Here is a 5,711-nt window from a genome sequence, read left to right on the forward strand (position 1 = left end):
CTCAACCAACCAAACCATAAACCAATGCCTAACCACAACCTTACAAGTTGTGGCGATTTGCTACGCAGTAGGCAAAAACCAAATGGCCCCAGCCAATCAGCCAGATGGACAAAATTCCTACCGGGCCCCTGCCCCAATAGCAGATGACCCCATGACAGGTATAGCAAGATCAACGCGAACAACCCTAATTCTAGAGAGGGGGGGTGGGCAATCTGATGCACGGGGCGAAAAGAGGAAGCTCCACACCTCGTGCAGAGAGTTTTAGCATTTCTGGCTGTCAATCAACAAATGGCAACATTAACTTCTTCCCAACAACAAGGGAAGCCCAATCGTATCAGTGGCCAACGGCCAATTAGCCCGCCCCACAACTTTGGAGTGTCCTGACGGCCCCCACCGCAACACGGGCTCTCCATGAAGGAGAACACGCTTTAGCAAATAGCTGTCAGGGACTGGGCAGAGGAGGAATGGTGGAAACCGCCTCCCCATCCTGACCCTTCCAGGAAGCAGGAAGAGGAAGACAGTATAGATTTACAACTGGGGTTTGAGGGAGGTCGCAGCTCAGAGGCAGATGAGGGGAAAAGTTGGGAAATCATGGAAGAGAAGGAGCAGGCAGAGCCGGAGCAGCAGCTGGCTGATACATTGTCAGTAGAAAGCATTCCAGACCCTCCATCTCGGCGAGCCTTAAAAGTAGGAGGGCAAAGAGCCTAGGACCCACGTACCTACAGGACCGCCTCTCCTGGTATGCCCCACGGAGGACCTTGAAGTTCACAAACGACAACACTTTGGAGGTCCCAAGTCGCAAGGTGGTTAGATTGGTCTCAACTAGGGCCAGGGCCTTTTCGGTACTGGCCCCGACTTGGTGGAACGCTCTGTCACAAGAGACTAGGGCCCTGCGGGACTTGACATCTTTCCGCAGGGCCTGCAAGACAGAGCTGTTCCGCCTGGCCTTTGGTTTGGACTCGGTCTGACCCTTATGTTTCCCTCCCCTTTTGGTTTTGATCTATGGGCTACTATTAAAATGAGGCTGCATTTCAAATTGCATTTTTAACCTGTACAGTGGTACCTCGGGTTAAGTACTTAATTCGTTCCAGAGGTCTGTTCTTAACCTGAAACTGTTCTTAACATGAAGCACCACTTTAGCTAATGGGTTAATTTAACTATACCCATATCTGCTATGGTCACTGGTGGAAACAAACTTCTCAGGTAACAATATACAGTGGTACCTCGGGTTAAATACTTAATTCATTCCGGAGGTCCATACTTAACCTGAAACTGTTCTTAACCTGAAGCACCACTTTAGCTAATGGGGCCTCCTCCTGCTGCTGTGCCACCGGAGCATGATTTCTGTTCTCATCCTGAAGCAAAGTTCTTAACCCGAGGTACTATTTCTGGGTTAGCAGAGTCTGTAACCTGAAGCGTATGTAACCTGAAGGGTATGTAACCCGAAGCACCACTGTATTTTAAATTGGTTCACTCTCCACTATTATGTTTTTATTGTAATTTTCCTGGTGTTAGCCGCCCTGAGCCTGGCTCTGGCTGGGGAGGGTGGGGTATAAATAAAAATTTATTATTATTTATTTGTATTATTAAAGACAGAGGGCACTTAGCAGCACCTGTAGAAGTGACAAATGAGGAAGTGGGAGAGACGAGGTGATGGAGATTCACTTGGGACAATGCCATTATCCAAGAAGCTGGTTTCTAAAGCCTCTCTCTGTAAAGATTGAATTCAAAAAGGACTGTAAGAAACTTTCCCCTGTCTTTATACTTTCCTGAGCAACCAGCCGGGAGCTGCTGACAGCATCCTGACAATAGCGGGAGAATTCACATAATGTTTGCATGCCCAACATCTTATGCTCCAAGAAGCTATGCACATCCTGCTACTCTCATATATTGTCATGGGCCTCAAACAGTCTTGACAAAGAAGAGAATGCATCTTTGAGAGATGGAATATTCTGACATTCTCATTCTATGCCAGGGGAAATCCATCATTAGAATTACCGTATTTTTTGCACCATAACACTCACTTTTTTCCTCCTAGAAAGTAAGGGGAAATGTCTGTGCGTGTTATGGAGTGAATGCCTACGGATGGCGGGGGATCTGGTGCAATCGTGAGCAGAGGATCCATGGTTCCCCTTCCTTCCCTCCTCCGTGGCTCGCTTTGAAACAGCAAAGCGAGAGAAGAGCCGCTGAGTGGGGAGGAGAGAGGGACAGAGAGCCTGCTTGCTTTAAAGGAGCAAAGCAGTGTAAGCGGCTCCTGTCTGGTTGGCTCCTTTAAAGCAAGCAGGCTCTCTGTCCCTCTCAGCTGACTAAATAGCAGCAAAGTTTTCCAGTGAGCCAGGGAGGAGGGAGAAAAGCATCTTCTGCATTATTAACAGCATCTTTCTCCACCCACCCCACGCGTGTTCCTTGTCCCTTGAGTGCTTTTCCTTCCCTCCCCACTTAAAACATGGTTACAAAGCACGGATCCACATGGATCCTCAGGATTTTTGCATTGGGCTACCTCAAACTCACTGTCAGATCACATGTCTGTGGCCACAGCATGAACCACAAAAATCATACATCCACTGTTTCGTTTAGAATATTTTTTTTTCTTGTTTTCCTCCTCTAAAAACTATGTGCGTGTTATAGAACGAAAAATATATGTGTTCTGTTTGGAATAATTTGGCTGTTTCTTGGTGCAGACCAAGGTCATTGAGCCTGAGCTTCCATAACCACTGCCCGCCATGAAGTACCATGGACAGGATTGGCAGTAACAGCAGCAAATATGTTCTGTGCTTATGATAATACTTTATTCTCTTGCCAATTGTGCTGCCATAAATGTGCATTTTAAATTTGACTTCCTTTAGTAATGTTTTCTTTTCAAATGTTTATTTTTTATTGTTTTGCTAATGTTGCTGCATTAAATGTGCATTCTGTAGTTGACTTCCTTTGTAATGTTTTTATTTTGAAATCTTGAAGATAACATTTTTGTTAATTATGTTGCTTTGAATGGATACTTTATATTTGACTTTCTTCTGTAATGTTTTATTCTAGATAGTTTTATTTGATGTTTTAATGTAGGTTGAGATTGTTTTCTTAAAATATGTAAAGTAATAAAATTATCATAATGAATCATCATCATCATCAAAATAGTGAAAGTCAGCAGAGAACTTTAAGACATATTTTTTAATGTGGGGAATTTTTATTCCATATAATGTCATTTTTATGTGTTTAAATTGTTATGCCCAGCCTTTAAAATGAGTATATAGGCTATAAATCTAAAAAAAAACAAGTAAACAAAATTCATTTTAAAAATCCAGCCACATTTAGGATTTATACAGCCACTGATTCCACTACTTGTCACCCAGATGCCAAAAATATTGTAGTGCATCCTATATTTCAGTACTTACAATTATCAAAATAGAACCAAAACAATTTATTTTGTTTTATTTAAATGCTAGTCATTTTTTCGACTTTGGATTTTGAAAATTGTAAGCTTTAATGCTTTCCTAATTTAAATGCAGGTTATAAAGCTCTGGCCTAACTAATCTCTAGAAATCTGATCACCCTCCTTAATAGCAATTCTCTAATGCAAACACTCTCATCTTTTTGTCAATAAATCCTTCTCAATTTATTTAGATCTACTGGCTGAGCATAACCACTGGCATATTCCCTGTAGTTACATCCCACTGTATCAGAGAAGATGGATAAAAGGTCAACAAATTCAACTCCTGAAGGGCCATTGGGAAATGCAAATTCTACTTTGAGCACACATACAGAAGTTTGGGTGGAAGGAAAGACCACCTGCTCAGTTACCTTCCTGGTCAGTGATGTCATGAGATTTTAGTTTGTCGAACTCAACCTGGGACAGCTGCCACCAGAAATCGAGCTGTCTCCCTATATGCTTCATTTAGCAGAGGCCATCTGTATATCAGAACTACCTCTGAGGCTAAAAGACAGGAAGAGAGCATCAGGAAGACGCTGGAGTGCTAATCAAAGTCAGAAGATGACTATCGGGCTTCTGTGAAAACGGTCTGTTAGCTTTTTATTGGAGCTGTACAAGACAAATCTGAGTCTATTGGCTTTATTTTCTGGGGGAACTGCTACAGTATTATCTCCACTCTTAACATCTACCTCTCAAACATTTTAGAGAAGGGGAGGAGAGGGACAACAGTTGTCTTCAGCTGCACACAAGGAGGGGGTTACATCAACATTATTATTTTTTGAATGTACTAATTGCAAAGAGAAGTACGTAGACCTTGACTGAACATTTAGCCTTCAGGCCTCTTAATTATCTTCTTCTTCTTCTTCTTCTTCTTCTTCTTCTTCTTCTTCTTCTTCTTCTTCTCTTGTTACATTTTCCTCCAAACAAAGCCCAAAGCTATAAAATCACCAGGCTTAATCTTCACTTCAAGAACCAAAAGCCACCTGTGTCTCACTGGAGATGTCCTAACCTGAAAGTTGTGCCGTGTACTAAGTTGTGCAGTTAGGTTATTAGACTCTGTGCTTAATGGTTTTATGAGTGCCCAGGACTTTAGATGGTAGATGGTATTGTTGGTTGGTTGGTTGGATGGTTAGATGGTATTGTGTATTAGCTACCCCTACTGCATTTGGGGGTCTTCCCACTCATTCTGTTGAGTGGGGCCCTGGACTTCTGCTCTAAAGTCCTAACCTAATGGTGCAGTAGCATTCTCCAGTTCTTGTCAAAGTGAATTACATACTCATTAACCACTGACTGATCACACAATACTAGACCTCACTCTATATAAACATTTGACCATATTTCTTATCTCCAGAATAACTCATCCTCACCCCAAGGCTTTCTGAACTCTGCCTGCTTCCGTGACAGCAGTACCACACACTCCTCCTGCTATGGGCTGGCTTCAGAACAGGTGTGGTTCCATTATCCTTGGCCATTGGACGTTCTTTCTGGGACTGATGGGAGTTGTCCTTCAGCAACATCTGGAAGGTCACCTCCTTTAGAGATAAACAAGAATATTCTTCTTTTCTGATTCATTAGGGGAAAGATACTAAATTAGTCTCCTAAATGTACACCTTGGGAGTCCAAACAGGGCAAAGGGGAGTTCTAGTGGAAGGAACCCCTAACTTCACAGTGGGTCAAAACAACTCCTCTAGCCCCGCTTCCAAATCTTGCTCCAGCTATGGATGTATTCACATGTCCCCTTTCCAGTAAGGAATACTGGGTTGGATTCAACAAAGTGGTCCACTTCACACAATGACTTCTGTTTGTATAACATAGCTTATTCTCATGCCCTTCCCCTGAGGATTGGGGTGGACTCCAAGAACAGACTGGGTGGGTGTGTGGTAGAGAAGGAAGAGAAGGAAAATTATATTATTGCCTTGCCCATTTCTCTGTTTGTGCTGCCAGGAAATTATGACCCAAATTTATAGCTCAACTCTGCATGCCTTTCCCCCCTTTGCTATGGCACATAACTAAGTAAATAAAGTTGTTACTGTTACTCAGGGCCAGCCCAATGATAAAGCAAAGTGAGGCAGCTGCCTCAGACAGCAGGTGCTGAGGTGCAGGGAGTGGACAGTGTTGGGGGTGCTACATGGCCTGCCCTGTCCCCATACGCTAGCCTTCTGTCCTCAACTGCGGTCCTTTAACCAGTATTGGACCAGTATTCAACTACCAGTCCAGTTGGCCCCTGTATATTCCCTGAGAGAGAACGCCATTGTGCCTCAGGCAGCAAAATATATTGAGCCGGCTT

The 5,711-nt window shown here is 43.3% G+C and overlaps 1 long non-coding RNA gene across 1 annotated transcript; it reads left to right on the forward strand.

The window, feature by feature from the left end:
- The first annotated feature begins 1,636 nt into the window (after nucleotides 1–1,636).
- Nucleotides 1,637–4,247, forward strand: LOC309528372. Its single transcript, XR_014217719.1, has 2 exons — nucleotides 1,637–1,738; nucleotides 3,619–4,247. It is a non-coding gene; the product is annotated as an uncharacterized lncRNA (long non-coding RNA).
- The last annotated feature ends 1,464 nt before the right edge of the window (nucleotides 4,248–5,711 follow it).

This window comes from Podarcis vaucheri (assembly GCF_965113315.1).
Source record: "Podarcis vaucheri genome assembly, chromosome: 3".
In the NCBI taxonomy this organism is placed as follows: domain Eukaryota; kingdom Metazoa; phylum Chordata; class Lepidosauria; order Squamata; family Lacertidae; genus Podarcis; species Podarcis vaucheri.